We start from the raw sequence: 18746 nt of genomic DNA, 5'->3' as shown, positions 1-18746 counted from the left end.
ACTAATTTTATTAATTTTGTCTAAAAAATGTGTATGCTTAATTTAAAGTTACTTTGGAAACGGCGTTAAATTCAATTAAATAAAATAAATCAGTTGTTTTCAATTTAAAAGAAAAAATGAAGAATTAAGAAAAGCATACAGCACAATACCAATAAACAGCAAGACCTGGTATCGTTAAATAAGAAATAATTACTTAAAATCATGCAGTAAAGTCAATATTAACAATATACTTACCCATTTTATAGCAAAGTTCTGAATCTAGTTAATCAGTCTAACAGCGCTCAATCTAGTTAAAACTACTGGAAAAGTAAGAATGATTTCTGAACCGCAGTGACAAGGTTATATACATTCCAGGTAATCCCGGACTGACCAATGAAACACTCGGATTTGAATCCTGACACCAAACTTATGTGACGTCAGAGGATTAGTGGTAATCCGAGGGTGGAACGTGCTAGTGGTATTTCTCCCTGAGGGACACAACAGTGAATCTGAGTTTGAGATTATATATATTTTCTGGGATCAAAATCCAAGTACAAAGGATTCCGCTGGGAAATATCAATTATTTTTTATTATTATCTGTGTCATAGCATATAGAATGCAAAATACAGAATTTTTTGCTAAACGTACCAAATATTGTTAATATAAATAATATTCGTATTTATATTATTAAATTTATATTATTTAATATAAATAATATTCGGCAATATTTAAAGCAGTATTAAACAAATTTTCCTTAAACCTAATGTTAAGGAATACATGTGAAATTTTCTAATCAAAAAATAAACACCATCTGAAGCCCCAGAATATCTTTCATGCTCCTGAATATATCAAATTTTTTAAGTACGCAAATGTTAATGTTATTGAAGTTGGGGATTATAATCATCAGCGTCTAAGGCCGAGATACCTGAAAAGTCACCCTTGTGACCATTTTGGTCCAAGCATTTATTTAATTAATAAACTAATTTGTATGATCATATATTTAAAACGTATAACATAAATCCCTGTTCCGGTAAAATGTTCTGAAGAAATGATAATTTCGAAAATCAAAATGCACGAAACCATAAGAATTCATCTGAATTATGACCAGACGCCGGTTTGCTTCTAAACAGAGTGCATTTTTCTTCATCATTTATTTTGTTCATTTAATTCGTTTCTGTCACAGTGTGTAATCTGGTTTGCACTATGTTTTCCCATTGGGCTGACAGTGTGTGTTCATTAGAACAGCATATCCATCACGCAAAAATTCCCAAAATTATCAGTGGCACACGGTTGGCAAAATATTATTAAGAAAAGTAAAATTTGACATGAAAAGCAGTTCATTTCAGATGTGGAATTTTGTTCCGGTTATTGCAGAATTTGTGCTGAAAGTTAATAATTTGTTATCAGTTATAAAATCATATAATTACAGAATGCAATTAAAATTTAACTGAATAATAATGCCACTTCAATGCAAGAATTTATCTTTTTACTCAGAAACTGTAGAAATAATAAAGAGGATATTCTGTTTTATGTGTTCTGTAAATGGATATTCTGTTTTATTTATTATGAATGATTTATTTCGCATCTACAAAGATTAATATTATGCGATATTAGTATTAATAATGCACCAAGCTGGGATGTTGACAGAAACTGAAAAGACAGTTGTGTGTTGATGTTTTTTCAGAGTTGCGTTGCGATGTTTTGTAATATTATATAGTTCTTTGTCTAGTTCTGGGTAGTGGAAAGGGGATTAATCAATAACAAACATCTTTAATATTAAGAACTAGTGGGACCAAGAGATTAAAGAATAAGGACTAAGGGATCAGTTATTGAGATAAAGCTTAATGCTTGTAACTTACTATATATAACAAAATTTTAATGCGCAAAGGATTTAGAACTCAGAATAAGACAAAAAAATTAGTCCATTAATTAAAACACAATAAATAAATAAATATTTATTTTTTTATTTATGTATTTAGTCCAATAGTTATAGCACAAAGTGCTACCAATCATATCAAATTAAAATTCAAAAACAGAATTGTCAGTGAATATCTTCAACATATAAAGGAGACCATGAAAATCTATTTAAAGCAAAGTTAAAAATAATTATAATAATTCCATATTCACAAAATACAAAATTAAAATACATATTTTATCAGTTATTATTGAATAAGGCTTACATTGAAAGGTGTCTCGTGTCATAGGGCTAGCGCCTATCAATATTATAATTTAATTTATATCAAATTAATTCAAACGTATTATGCATACTATATTTGGTATACCATAAAAATGGTGAAGCTCGCACATGACTAGCAGAAACAGATAGTTTTGTTTGTTATTGATGGTATATATTGAGAGGCGCTGGCCCTATGCATACAAGACTTTCAATGTTAGTCTTATTCAATAATAACTGATAGAATTTTGTATTTTCGGCTTATTATTAGATTTTGAATTTTATATTTATATTTTTAAATATGGAATTATTATGATATATTGAGGCTGATAGGATCCTTTGTATATTGCTGATATACAGTGCCAATTCTGTTTTTGAAATTTAATTTGCAATGATTGATACCGTATTATGCTATAACTATTGAATTAAATATTGATTTGTATATTCTCAGGCAAATGTAATGTTAAATCATTTCTCATGGCTTTAATTTGTTCTGGCTAGTAGTTTTTCTGTTTTAAATAAATAAATATAGTTTCAAATTAATATATATATATATATATATATAACTAAAAACATATTTCACTATCTTTTTCATATTTTTATTTCTGCAATAATTATTTTCTCTTTGCAATATTTCTCAATATTACTGTTATTGTACTGTTTTTGGCGGATTCGCGGCTTATACCATATTGCTCGCTATATATAAAGGTGAATTTTACTCTTTTTGTTTATAATAAAATTGATCTGATTTATTATTACTAAATTTAATTTTATTAAAGTATTTTATATTCATTAACTCTTATTATTAACTATTTTTGTAATAATACAAAGAACATCTTTGGAACCACCATTCACTGTACAATCTACTCATAATGGTAAGGAAGATATCATTTGGATGGGAAGTTAGATTGATATTTCTTCAATTTTCGTCTAACCTTAATAATGGTTGCTATAAGTTCCAATCATAATTTTTCGCCCGAAGATATCATCATGCCATAGAAAAATTAGCCACAAGCGATTTCCAAGTGACATGAGTTAATCGCCTATATTAGTGTTATAATAATCCCTTGTAATAATCTTCAGTGACTCAATATGAACTGCAAGGCGATTCGCCCCGATCAGTGTCCAAAAACAGAAAATCCCTATTAGGGCCCAACAGCAGAACAGTCAAGATATATTCTCTTCTGATTCAAAGGGACTTCGTTTTTGGGGATTTTCCGTTGTCAGAAAATTCATTATTGTTTTGTTAAAAGAGAGTTGGAATAAAACCAGGCTACATCTGCCAGGAGTAAAAACTGACCATTTCAATTGATTTTCAAATCTGTCGAAATCGTCTTGTTTACTCGTGACAGGTATATATATATCTACATTTGTATATAAATTAAACTGTATATATAAATACCTGTATATTGTATTACGGAATGTAAACGGTTATTTGTTATCAGACTCATCTCCAAGAATTTGAAATAGCGTTAGTGATGACTGCATACGAAAATGATGTAAAGGTGTCCAATACGTGTTGGACAGTGAGAATAGTCCACACTAAATGATGCATACTCATTTGCGTATGAAACTATGTGCATTAGGGACGCTGTCGTGCATTAATAGATAGAGGTCTGTATGGCCAATCCTTAGACTTTCATGTCGGCTGGTTTTCAGAAGCAGGAGTCACAATTTCAGGTCGTTTTATTCGTTAAAGTTTGTTGTTGATAACCTCTTCCAAGTTACCTTTATAATACCAGGTTTATAACATGCTTTACGGATAATGTGTTTGTAATCGATATGTGCAATTTGAAAAATCTGTGAAACAGTGGTGACTGATTGTTTGGCTGCAAGTAGTAACTGTTCTCTCATTTCCTGCAATTCGGGATAGCATAATATTCCTGCCCCACCTATACGATGCTCAAGACAACACCGTCTAACCATAACCATTTGATTGAATGTCAAGAAAAACTCCACGGATGTCCGGGAGGATAATTTCATACTGTTCTGTGATGGATCTTGTGTTAAATAAGGATTTTTTTTATTCTTCTAATTTCTTGCTTTTAACTGTTTATAATTTCGTGGTTTCACTTATGTTAGTTGGAATTTCTGTAAATGTAGACAGGCAACTTAATAACCAGAGAACAGCTCAGATGGGCTTCCTAATTTCGCGTTTATGCCACTAGCAGTTAGGCCTTACTGATAACCATACATACAAATAGTTAACAAGATATTCCATACCATCAATATATCAAGCTAATCGCAACAGCAAAAAGATATCAACTCAGAAAGTTAAAGTCAGCATAATCCCTCCACAAAAAATAATATTCTATACTGAATTTCCCACTTCAGGTGTAGGAGACTGCTAGCAAACGAAATTTGCATTGGGATGTTTTAATCCATGTTGATTTTCATTGTTCAAAAAGATATTTGCATCATTTTTCTCTCCATGAGAAGGAACAACAGTGGAGACAACCTGAGAGTCCAGATAAATGCAACAACGAATGAAGTAGGAAATCTGTGGATTGACATTGCTCTAATTTTGATTGTGAAAGAAAATTCAAATAGGTCATGAAGACCAATTCTGAGGTTCTTATTAGACTTTATAAGTGGAACCGATTTCTCATATGCCTAACTGAAGGAGAACTTAAAATTAAATTTGCCGTTTAGATTGTCTGCTTCGATTTGGAAAAGGCATTTGTAATGATTTTTCAGCTGTCCAACGCAGTAATGCCTGTGTTAACTTGTAGTTCCAAAACATTTGAAGATATTCCAAGGACAAGGTTCAACATATTCAACAAATACCATGTGCTATTTGTTGAATTTAGAGTTTATGTATAATGAGGTTCTAAAAAGGGTGAAGAAATGACTTTTACGGACAACCGCGAGAGAAATTTCTATAAAGAGAGAAATAAAATAAGAATTATTTCTGTCAATATGGAAACCTCTGCTAGAATTAATCCCAAAATTTTCTTGAACAGTTAATTTCTCCAAGGCCCATTTCTTTCTTAGACAATTTTTTTTGTTAGTTGTTGGCCCATCGGATTCTGTGCGCATAATGCACCTCCAAAAGTTTTTTGGCATTTCACTCTGATCCCAGCTGGAGATGGGATTGGATCCGGTGACCTTTGAGTTGCCAGGCAGGCACTTTACCCACTTGGCTATCCCGGTCGGCCTTAGACTAATCGTTTGCCCCTGTGGATCAGCAGGACTCTTGACTAGTCAGACTGAAGCAGCTCTGGTCGAATTTCTCTCAAGTGTAGGCGATTATGATTGCAAATATGCTTTTGTCAATTGTATCAGTTTTACAGGCGCCTCTGATAACTTTTAGTGGTTCTGTTTGCTTGCTTAATTGCGTCATACATCTTGTCCAGTTTCGTTAGAGATTATAAATAAATGTACTTCGAAGACCGTTCTGATATTTTTTCTCTTAGTCTCCAAATCCATCATTAGGCCTGTCAATCGTGGTTGTTAGCAAGGCTCGGTGTTAGGTCTAATAGTCTGTACCTTTGTCCTGGATGAGTGCCTTCTCAGGACTGCTCATTATATCTGAAAAACTGGCATATACCGATGATATCATGCTACTTGTAAAAGGATTTTCTCGATCCTTAATGCCTGAATCTGATGCCAATGTCAATTTATCTCCATGGTGTTCAATGAATAAAATGTATACTTTTTGTTAGTTGTTGGCAAAACGGATTTTGTAGCCATAATGCATCTCCCATAGTTTTTTTTTTTTTTTTGCATTTTATTCCAATCCGAGGCGAGATTCGAACCCGCGTCCTTTGAGTTACCAGGTAGGCACTTTACCCACCTAGATAGTAAGTTCCGCGTATAATTATTTCATTAACCAAAAATATAATGGTGATGCTAATGGGATCCATTCATCCTTCCGTAGTAAAAAGAATTTGAAACTAAAATTTACTGAAGTGAATAAATTTGAAATACTCTTTTCTTCATATGTGTATTGCTGATGAGCTATTTCGATTACAGGAACACCAAAACCTTTCTTTTTTTCATATTTTCTGCTAACTCTGTAACTGTGCCTGATGGGCAAAATCGTATAATTTCGATGTTACGGAATAAGCAAATCTTGTAATATTAAAAAACATTGCATTAGATGATTTGATATTCGTAATTTATTGCTAATTCTATTTTTCAGCCAAAAAAGAGGTGTGTAACAGTTTTTCTCCATTTGTCATTAATCTGGCTTACTATTTTTCATATAGTATCGAGTTGATGTTTTGTCAATAATCATTCTTCCTCCTGCTAAAACTATGAAATTTTATCCCGAAAATAAACACAATATTACTGGCTTTGATTAGAAAGAGAAATTCTTGTTTTGGTGTGTCAAATAATCTAACATAGTATTAGATTATTTGATACACGGAATTTATCCCTAATTGTATTTTTCAGCGAAAAAGATGTTGTAAGAGTTTCTCTCCATTTGAGATTAATATGGCTTACTATTTTTTTCCTTATTTTCATTGATATTTTGTCAATAATCATTCTTCCTCCTGCTACAACTAGGAAATTTAACCTGAAAATAAACAAAATATTACAGACTTCGATTAGAAAGCGATATTCTGATTTTGGTGTTAAAATTAATGATAATGGCCACTCACGTGTTAGTCACGTCGTCCAATCGTTGATATTTTCATATACTAAAAAATGCTACAGCGGCTTGTTCGAGAGGCCACCACAGACAGTAATACTCTTGATGTGATGATTATCAGTAGTGATTCTTAATGCCATAAGAATCTGCAGAAAAAGGAACCACTAGGTAGCAGTGATTACAGTGTGCTGAAGTGGAATTTACCCAAAGAGGTTACTAACATCAGGGGTAAAGGGAAGGGTTTTTGATTTAGTAAAGGCGACTACAGAGGTCTGAGACAGTTTTTAAAGTCTGTATAGTGGGATCAACTGATGATGTTACCAACAGCAAGTTCTAAATGGGAAGTATTCAAGGAATTAGTCTTGCAAATTACTAGCCATTTCATAACAAAAAATATTGTTAAATGTTTAGACCTAAATGGATATCAGATGTTCTAATGAGACATGTGGCATAGAAGAATGATGCTTGGTATGCATATATATTAATGGGTGACACGGAAGCCTATGAAAGATATATGTAATGTTTCTGTAATCAACTCACAAAGAAATTTAGGCAGACAAACGCAGATTACACGGAAACATTGGCAACGATAAACAGCAAAATTTATTTATGAAAACTCTAGAATGGGATGAATCAGATGACCAATCTGATTCATACTCTTCCTTCTAGAATGGTCCAATTGATATCTATGGTTCAACCGTTGATGATCCTGCTCACGTAGGTAACAAACTGAATGAGTATTTTACATCTATATTTACACATGAGGAGTTATTCAGGGAGGGGAATGCCCTCCCTGAATTAAACTCTTGCTACGAGCTAAATGATTTTGCAATAACTTAGAGTAAATTGGCGAAGAACTTCTTGAAGTTAAACATAAGAATGGAAATAAGTTGGATGGGATTTATCCAGTCATATTAGAGGAGAGGGAAAGGAAGTAAGAAAGCCGTTAGCCATAATTATTTGAGCTTTCTTGCACCGAGGGGAGGTACCCATGGACGGCAGAGGAGCAAACGTGACCCCAATTCACAAAGGCAGACCAAATGGTAACACAAGTTATTGCGAACTGTTAGTTTAACTGCTGTAACGGGGAAGTTAATGAAGGCAATGATTAAATAAGCATTACAGGATCGTCTACACAAGACTTCTGTAAAAGATAAGGGGAAGCCTTGTCTGACAAATTTGATCGGATACTATATGGTCACTAAGGAATTGGATGCAAAGAATAATTTTGGTATTAATTCTTCTATCCTCGAAAAGCTTTTGTTACTGCTGCACAAATTGGAGCAGTTGGGCAGTGGAGGAAATTTTCTAATATGGATAAAAGGATGGTTGAGTGGGCGAAGATGGGAGTGGTAATCAATAGACACTGTTCTTCCTGGTCTAATATTAATGGCGGAGTTCCCCAAGATTCAGTGTTGGGTCCAATATTTTTTTGTCTCAATTAATTAATGACATTGATGATGGCTTATCTGGTTTAATGTCCAAGTTTGCAGATGATACGTTGTTAATGACAGTACGCTACTGCAGCAGGATATAGAAAATTTTAGCAGATGGGCTGAGAAATAGCAACTGAATTTAACCTTGACAAATGTAAAATATTGCATATGACTAACAGTAACACCAGAGTCACGGATAAACTGTGTGATCCTACACTGTGTTTGGTAAAGAATGAAAAGAACCTGGGGAAATTTTGCAGTAAGATATATTTTCTGAGCAGTGCAGACGTTATGCAAGAGTAGTTCATGGTATCTTTTCAATAATATACAGGAATTTTTCTAGTAGGAATAAAGAAGTGGTTATTTCATTTTATATGGGAATGGTCAGGCCACACCCCGAGTAGAGATCTGCAGTCTGTATTTAAGAAAGATGTAGTGCTGCTGTAACAAGTACAGAGAAGTGCATAAAGATTGAACGGAATATAGGGTTGCTTTTAAGAAAAAACGTTTACGTTTTTGAAATTACAATGTCTTCAGACTAGGCACCTGCGAAGTGATATAATACCTTGAACGGTTTGAACATGCTCAATACTGATGCAATTCTTCCTCTTGTCCAGATTTATTGCCTGAAGGGACAAATTCAAGTTGAGGAAGAAAGTTGTTTAGAATAGATGTGCGGAATTTTGCCTTTAGCCAGCTGTAGTTGATTGCGAAACAAAACTTCGAATTGTTTTTTTCGGAAGTTGATAGCATAAATAAATTCAATGCAATTAGACAAACATTTGGAGTTAAAGGATGGGTGAAATGGGAAAGTTTTTTTCCTAATGCTGTATAAGCTTCCTTTCTTGTATCGTATGCCTCTATTATGCTAATGCACAGCTTTTTTTTCCGTATATTGTCTATAAATTGGGTGTGTTCTGAGGTCGATTTTCCGTTTAATGGACGAAAAAACACCCTAATTTGGAGGAGAAAAAAAAAAAAAAAAAACATGCTTCTCAACGCCTGAGATCTACAATCTCAACCGAATTGTAAAAAAATAAATAATCCCCTTCTTCGACGGGATCCGAACAATTCTTTTCCCCCAGGTGCGGCGATCCTACTAACTGCTACCCCACGAGCGAAATGTCAGCAAATTTATGTTCAGTTTGTATTTGTAAAATAAACAGAGATTACCTCAATATTGTACGTAGAACATTTCAGTATTATACTGAAGTGTCCTATTCACTATATTGACGAAAACTTCTCTTATTATGTTACATATTGATATCAGCGTAAGATGTATTGAGCATTTCAACTCTGGTTCATACCATCTAGGTGTGTTTTTGTGCAATAAAAACTATATTATCATCTCCTTGACGCTTTAACTTTTGTAAGAGGCCAGGGCTTATGCTGCAAAGGTTAGAACTCTCTCATTAAACAATAACTGGTATCCACCGGTCGCGAACTGGATAGTGGGAACAGTTTTGATTTGAAATTCATTTGTTATCTTTTGAATAATCCCAAATTCAGTTTGGGTGTTCGGCATGATAAATTTTTGATCAATAACGCAGCATGCTTAGTTGTGGCCCATATTCTTGTGCTGCAGACAGGCACTGGTGAGGCTATCCATATGATTGGCTTCCTGTCTGCAAGTTAGACAGAATAATCTAAACATGGCATACACGAAACAGGAAACTCTTCCCTGGCGGTTTTAGAGAGGTGGATTGTCTTATTGAAGCACAGTGGTGTTCAACTAATTCTGGGCCTGCCTTACATAAGATAATATTAAAGTCTAAATAAAAACATGGCTCATTTCGTGAGTGTATCAAACTAACCATATTCGCTCACTTCTTCAGATTAAGCTGGAAAATGCAGCGGTCCTAATGCAACGAAGAAATTAATTTTTACTATCTGGATGAGATATTCGGCCCCAGGCAATAATAACCATTGTTTTTCTACAAGTTACTCGAGTTTCTGGTCTAGCGTAAGAGTAAACCGACCAGAAACAATTTAAAACATAATATACCCACACTAGGTAATGTATTTATCGGGTGGCCGTTATTAGCGGTTTTTATCCAAAGAGCTGGTTCGGGGGAAACCCTGGTACCGCCCATGAAAATAACAATGTCCATATGCCACGATGAAATCAGCATTAGACTCATTCGTGGTCCGATGTAGAGCCGCTTCTCACGAATTGTATTTAAGGTTTGACTCTATAATAATAACAACAACAAGCGTCAGTTTGCAGATGATACAAAGTTAGACAGGGTTGTTAATGGCAGTGTAGTACTGCAACAGTATCTAGAAAATTTGGGTAGATGGATTGAGTAGTTTAACATTGGCAAATGCAAAGTACGTCATATTGGTAGAAGTATCCCCAGAGGATAGTACCAACCGTAGAGTACTAAATTTAGTGGTAGAAAATGAAAAGGGAGAAATTCTGCAGGTCAGAAATGATGTTTTCTTAGCATTGCAAACAGGCGTCCAGAGCCAGTCATGTGAAAGACTGTAATTTTGCTAGGAGAAAAAAAAAAAAAAAAGTCATTATGCCAATATTCAGGTGAACCTTTCAGTACTGCATACTGGTCTAGACACCACATTTTAGGAAGGATGTAGAATTGTTTGAGCGGCTGCAGACAATGGGAACAAGAATGAGGGGAAGGAAGGGATTCTATTAGCAAGAAAGGGTTAAGATCTGCAAATTGCAGATCTGATTTGAGGAGTATAAAGCCTCTAAAAGGTTGAGCAGGCTCAATTCTGATGGGTTTTTTGCTCTTGATCCAATTACGAAACTGAACAGGCATAAATTTAAATGCAATATTTAGATAGGCAGAAACTTTCCATTAGCCTGGTAGTTTGTTGCTGGCGCAGACTTCCATCTGTTGATGGCTTCCAACTCAGCGAGGCACTGGACAAACGTTTAAAAAGGGATTGGATGTGAGTGAAAAGTAATTTTTGGATCATAATTCATAAGTATGCTTACTTGCACTAGATGTATCTAATACAGGCATGTATTAAAAGCACCAATGTGATTCTAGAAACTCCGGAAGAACACCGTAACAATCAAGATTCAAATGAAATTAAGTCATTTACTCAGATTCATTAGGTACATTACTTTTATTTAAGGACGCGACTCTTCAATTGTAAGTAAAAGGATGATACGAAAAGGTGTAAAATACTTAAATGGATTGTCTAATTTTGGTATTATTTTCAGTATTATAAACTTATAAATTTGGATCATCCAGGAAAAGAAGAATGTTGAGTCAAAGATAAAATCTTTATTGAAAATCGGAATTATCACTGACTTCTGTCATTTATTGGCCAGCACACTGAATAAAGCAGTATATAATTCTGTTGAAAACCGGGAGCTCTATAACACGCCCATGAGAAAATTCTGAATTCATTTGTCTAAAAATATTATATAGACAGAACTTTAAAAACATTTTCATTAGAAATCTATATATTAGAGTTATTTCTGAAGAACTATTCCATTCGTGTGCATCGTTAACGTAATCTGCATTTATTCTTTTTTGCCTCTGTTGCTGAAAGAAAAAAAAAAAAAATTGATTCCGTTAAAAAATAAAACACTTTATAGAACAGAACGAACACAAGGTACCTGAGCAAAGCAGTGAGCCAATGCGAAAATAAGCCCAAGTGACTGTATTCAGGAATGTTTTTTTGTCAAAACATTAAATATATGGAATTTATGAAATAATTTACATTTTTCTAAAATCCATTTCCCTATAATTTCTAATATAAATTTAAGTCATTGGAGACTTGTATGAAGGCACCTGGTTGGATTTAGTAAAAAGCCTCTGAACCGCGTCAAGGTACCAACCATCTCCGAGGTTTGGTTACTCTTTGATCATCCAGGAAAACCTTTCAGAATCCTCCAGGAAACTTGACGATACCGTCCAGGAAGACAGAGGAAAGACTAGATTCTTTGAGGGTCGAGAAGAGTACTCACTATTCAATTCATTGATTATCATTTTTCCTTGTTTGGCCTATCCGTCAGCAAAAGCGTACCTGGTTTTATGGAAAAATTCAGGAGAGAAAACTTAATAAAAATAATACAAAAAACAATACAAAATATAGCAATATGTATGTATATCACTTAAAAAGAATCAGAAAATGAAATAGTGTAATAGATAACATACCTTTTATGTAAGAACTATTGGCAGACATATCTGACTTATCATCTGCTACATTGGCCCTTTTGCAGAGGCACTTGTGTGGTCGTCGAAGTAAGGCTTGCGTGAGGAATGTAGCCAATAGTTTATATTGGGGGAATACAATGGAGTAAAATAATCTTCGAACTGCTTCTCTGTAAAAGTAGAACAGATGTAAATCCCAAAGGGAAGTGTCAACGACTTCATCCGCATTATCTGTAGTAATAATTTTGTTAACGAATTCAAGATCATCCATAGAAATAATGCCATCAATAGTAATGACCTCTATTTGTTGGTTTTCTGAAATAAAAGAAGTTAGTTCAATTCTTACATATTATTAACATAATATTAAATTAAGCTTAGAAGTAAGCGGTTAGATCCAACAGTATTAAATATATTTTTTATTACATAATTTAAATGCATATTATAGATGTCAAAATTATATTTTATAGGTCTGAAATATTTAGAAGCAACCAGTACACATTTATACTTACTCTATTAGAGTCTCCACTTCATTAGATTCAGTTATCTGTGCATTTTCGCTTTCAGAAAAATCTTGAAACTCTTAAAAAAATTCATTAGTAGTTCAATGGAACCCTTTGATTTTTTGGTTTCCTTTATGGAAACTTCCTGATTTTCCACTCGAATAATGGAAACTTGTTCAAAATGGTGTTCAGTGGTTTCCCGTTGTTCAATTGAGAGTTGGAACTTCGCCTTTTATAAGCTGAAAGATATGGACAACGATCAGTTTCTGTAGTGTTTTAAAAAAAAAAAAAAAAACATTAACTTGAAAAATAATATTGAAATTAGAGTATGTTGTAAGGTGTCTAATGAAGCATACTTACCGGAAAAATTAGTGTTGGGCGGAGATGATTGTCCTCTGTCTTCATAAACAGCCCGGAAACTTTAGGATCTTGTTTGGTTGGTAAAATTTTGAAATACCCATTTCTGAATGCAGTGTTTACTACTTGATCCCATACTGCACGGCTCCTTGAACGCAAAAATCTTCGGCTAAAACAATATTAATATGGAAAGGAAATTTTAATTAGTAATCAGTTTTCTTTTTGTATTTTGCTACTTCAATACTGACTAAATTCTTGAAGTTAATATTAAGAATGATATTCCTCAAATTTCGCTAAAACATGTATCCTTAATTTTAAGGAACTTTAGAATCGGCGTTAAATTCAATTCAGTGAAATCAGTTCTTTCAAACTTAAAAGAAAAAATGAAGAATTAAGAAAAGAATGCAGTATAGTACCTATAAACAGGAAAACATGGCAGTGAAAACATTAAACATAATAAATAATATTCAAATATCATGTAGTAAAAACAACATTAACTATATACTTAATTGTTAAGTAAAGTTCTGAATATGGAAAAATAAAAATCAAATAATTTCATAATAGAGGTCACGTTTCAAGATCCATAATTTTTTCTCATAGTTATACCACAGGACTAAAATAAGGGGAAAATATTTAATCATTAAAAAACCTGTTTTCATTTATTTCCATCAAATTGTACATTGTAATTTTAAGTATATTTCTTGTATAAAAATTATCCATGCTGTTTGTTCCAGGTAGGAATCAGCAGCATGGATGGAAAGCTTCTTGTTTCTCCCTGTTGAAATGTCCAGCCGAATTTTTACAAGCCAGGCCTGACGCTCATTGTTTTATTTTGGTGTTTCCTTCACCCAACATCAAGGTGACACTCCACTCTCGATTGCGACATACGTCGTCACTGGTACAATTCATTTATAAAATTTTTTTATAAATTTGTGGCTATAGTTTAATATCGTTCGGGAAGGATGTTACTAACATGATAAAGGTTAGTAAAAGCTTTAAGGGGAAATCGCCCATAATCCCCTCCCTACTGAATATCGAAATATACGGCTCGACAAAATTAACAGAATACATAGAATGCTTTTAACTCAATTTTGTGATGAGGCAGCACAAAATTTGTTACGATGAACTGAGAACAGAGCAACAAGCTTTGGACAGGTATAAGGGACATTTATAGGGGTTGTATAAGAATTACAAAGGGTCACATTACAGAATTTAATAGAAAATTCTCGAAAGTATGGTCACGTCAATACTGTGTATATTCACTCCATCGGATAAAAACAGTGATGACAGCGGTGAACCATGCTCCATATAACGGTGATGGAAGTTTGTCACAACAAATCCCATTCTTTCATCAACTCAGAGATTTTACTTTACCAATTTACTTTGTAGTTAACTGCGTTCAGTGTCATACACAGGGATTTAAGTATAGTGATCGTGCTGTCTACGGGAGTCTTTGGTTATTTCCAGACCCCTCCACCACTTGCACCAGCGTTGACCTGCAAGGAAAGAAAATCTAAGCCATATGAAACTCTGAAAAGTCGCAGGTACGGTTCCAAGATCTCTTCACTGTGTGTCTGCACAGAACATACCATTATGAAAAACATGAAAGATAAGCGGTTGATCATTGTTCCTCACGGACGACAGCACTGCTTCCAACATGTTTCCCTTTCTGATACTGGAGGGGTGGTAGCCCTTTTCTCATTGCGTCCATGTGCGATTGCATTCTTGCACACGATAATGTGGCATATAAGGGAATAACTACATATATTATATAATTGGGATGGCAAAATAATGCAAGAAAGCAAGCCATAAAAAAAGGAGCCAACATAACCCATCTTTTTAAGCTTTAACTTCCTGAATATATTCAAATTATCGACTTCCAGGTCACTGGGGGCTATGCCAACCAGAACGGACTGCTATCTGGCTCTAACAGCAAGAAGGAACCATAGGTATTCCTGTCTTCAACTCACTCCTCAGTTTGCTGCGGTCATAAGTGAATATTTCCAACCTGGATTTTTAGGAATGCTTAATTCAAGCAAGGAATCCAGTGGTTTGTATCCCATTAATCCCAATCCACCAGAGCTCCTCAAAACTAATGCCATGAACCTGACTTTGAGCAATGGCAAATGGGTTATAGTTCTGTTCTCCGATGAGAGCCATTTTAGTATACAAACAGATTTTAGTCGTTATTTCATTTCGAGACGACGAGGAATGCGGTACCATCCCTCCAACATAAGCGAAAGTGTCACAAAGGAGACGGAATTCTCGTGTGGAACTACATAATGATCAACTGCGACCCCTCATGTTTCTGATTTGGGCGCCAAAACTGCGGATAGCTACCGAGAACCGATCCGTGAACCTTGTGACTTTTTTTAGGATTGCTGTTTGCCAAGATTTATTTCTGTACGAAGAAAATGAAACGCCACTGAACAGAGAACTTAACTGAGGAATATCTGTCAGGATATGCATTATATTCACCTTAAGGCCTAGGAAGCTGGGCCTTAATTTTCCTAATGATTATATAGAAAATATTTTCTATTTATAAAAAGGCAAATGTCCAAAATTCAATGGCAAGACTTAATTAAATAACAATTCCGTGAGTTGTCATCAATTCTCTTCTCAATTTAAGTGTTTTCACTCATACAGCAGAATTATTTTCATCGATTAGTCTTAGTATATGACATAGATAAGCAAACATGCATAGAAAACTTCCCTGCCCATCCCTTCTCATAATTTATCTAGCCCTTTCTAGAAACTACCTACTTTCACAACAGATGGAAGTTTGTTCCAACAATCAACAACCCGCTAGATGAAGGCATGGATCCGCACATTTATACTACACCCCACCTCCCCCAATTTGAATTTATTCCCTCCTCATATTGAAGTTGCATGATGTACTTCACCAATGTTTCGATGCTCAACTGAACTCAATCATTAGGCTTACAGGAGAAGTAAAAAAAACACCATTAGGAAAAGTACTCTTTCTAATTGTGAAGAGGTAGAACTAACTTACCTAAATTCTGAGCGTGCTCTGATGAAAACTTCCATCGATTTGATCGAAACGTAGCTCACACTTAATCAGTCGCCTTCTCAATATCTATGCAGAACGGTTGAAACCATATTTTGATAAAAGGTGAATTGGAAGGAGTTTGATTGACCGATCACGACGTACATAAACACACCGTATTCACAAAATTGGGTTTCTAGATTTTCCAATCTGGAAGAAAAAAAAATAAAGTGACCGTGGTTTATTGCGAGATTGCTTATAATAAATATACTTATTAGCCAAAAAGTCTTTAGTAAATGGCGTCGATAAACGGCATGGAAAAATAATTTGTCAGGTGGTACTAAAACTACAATAATTGTGAACTTACTATAATTCAGTTAAATGCCTTAACCTACCAAGACATTAATCACTGTTTTATCTCTGTAAAATCCGAAGGATTCTCATGCCATTCTATCTTTTAGAATGCGGTAATGTAGAACATTATTTTTTTTTAATAAAGGCAAGACAGTTTTTCGGTATTGAATGATCACTGTATTTATTCTTCACATAAAACAAACTTAAGACTTCTATTAATCACTTTCTTTAGAGACTGACTTTAACAGGTTTTGTCGAAAAATGCAGAGAGTGACAAATATGAAATTCAAGGCTACTGGATGTTACAACACGGTCCCTCCCTAGGCTTGAAAAAATAGTAAAAGCTTAATCTAATTAGAATATCGTAAATCCCCTTAACATATTGACAACGACGCCATTTTTTTCGATCCAAAATAATATCTTGTCCAATGTTACAATAAAAAAATTTACAAAAAAATTAAATTAACGATTTTTAGTGTATCGCTAATTTAGTTTAGTTTTGCTAAACTAAATACAACCATTCTACAAAATAAGGTTAAAAACTAACCGCAGAAAAGAAAAGCAAAACATTAAATGAATTTTTAAAAATACGTACAAGAATTAATCAGAAAAACCACTATAGAAATCCTTATTACATCCTCCACACATTAGAAATTGAGAGAGTGTTCCCACTGTTCACTCAATATAACAGAAAACGAATGCAACCACAGCGCCATCACAGAATCAAATCGCTTGGATGAATCACAAAAAATTTTTTATATAAAAATATAATAATAAAATAATTTATATAAACAAAATAATATAAAAAAAAATATAAAAAATTTTAATATTTTGTATATTTATCAATGATATTGATGAAGGTATATCAGGCTTACTGTCGAAGTTTTCAGATGATAAGAAAGTTGGCGGGGTTCTTAATGACAGTATGCTACTGCAACAGGATCTTGAAAATTTGGGCAGATGGGCTAAGAAGTGGCAACTGTAATTTGACATTGAAAAATGCAAAGTACTGCATATGGCTAGAAGTAACCCCAGAGAAACGTACCAACTGCGTGATACTAAAATTAAAGTGGTAGAAAATGAAAAAGACCTGGGAGTAATTGTGCAGTCAGATATGAAGTTTTCTGAACAATACAGACAGGCTGCTGCCAAAGCACATCATAGGGTTTTGTCAATAATCTACAGGAATTTTACTTGCAAAAAAATGAGGAGTTTGTCTCTTTGTATAAGGCAATGGAAAGGCCACGCGTTGAGTACTGCGTACAGGTCTGGAGGCCTCGTTTTAGGAAGGTTGCAGATTTGCTTTAGCGTGTACGGAAGAGAGCAACAAGATTGATCAGGGGGGAATGAAGGGATTCTCATATTAAAAGATGCTGAAGTTCTGAAAATTGCAGCGGCTGGAGACTAGGCATCTGCGAGGTGATCAGATTGAGGCGTATAAGGCCTTGAATGGGTTGAGCACTCTGAATTCTAATGGGATTCTGTCACTTGTTCGGATTATGAACCTAAGGGGACATAATTCAAATTGAGTAATAGTGTTAGCAGTGGTTGTAGTAGCAGCGTTAAATAATGCAAACAAGTCAGCTAATTTAGCATCTCGAAAATAAAAATCACACACCATACCCATCAAGAATTTATTTAATTCTCCCCGGAATTTATTCATACAATTCATTTCCAGAAGAGATGGAATCCGGTTCCTACAATGAACAACCAACAACGGGCAAAAAACTTATTTCTGCACTCCTACAACTTCTTACAACCACCCACAAGCCTTCATGAAATTCAGGAATATGATGTCAAAATTATTTTTCTCATCTAGTTCCTTAGTCACCACATCACAGTAACCTAACTGATTAGTTAGCGAAGACCTTCCCTTAACAAATCCCTTTTATGGTTGCAGTATAATTGCATCCCTGTGCAAATGGCACTGCATTTCTTTTTTAACCAGCGACTCCTTTATTTTCCCTTGTGATACAGACGTATTAGTTTATCAGGCGTTAAGCTAATAGGTCTGTAATTACTGATATCACCCTTTGATTCCCTTTATAAACTGGGGGACACATTCGCACATCTAAAGTTAATAGGGCTCCCCTGAATTCAAGGATGCTGTGATAATTATTGCTCAGTGTTTGTTTACTCCTTTGATGCCTCTCTTAATATAACTAGACAGATTCCATCCAACATATTACACTCTTTTATGTTGAGTTTCA

This window comes from Mastigoproctus giganteus, chromosome 4 (genome assembly GCF_048544385.1).
Source record: "Mastigoproctus giganteus isolate SK-2022 chromosome 4, ASM4854438v1, whole genome shotgun sequence".
Classification (NCBI taxonomy): Eukaryota; Metazoa; Arthropoda; class Arachnida; order Uropygi; family Thelyphonidae; genus Mastigoproctus; species Mastigoproctus giganteus.
The sequence above is the reverse complement of the archived record's forward strand: the minus strand, read 5'-3'. Positions refer to the sequence as shown.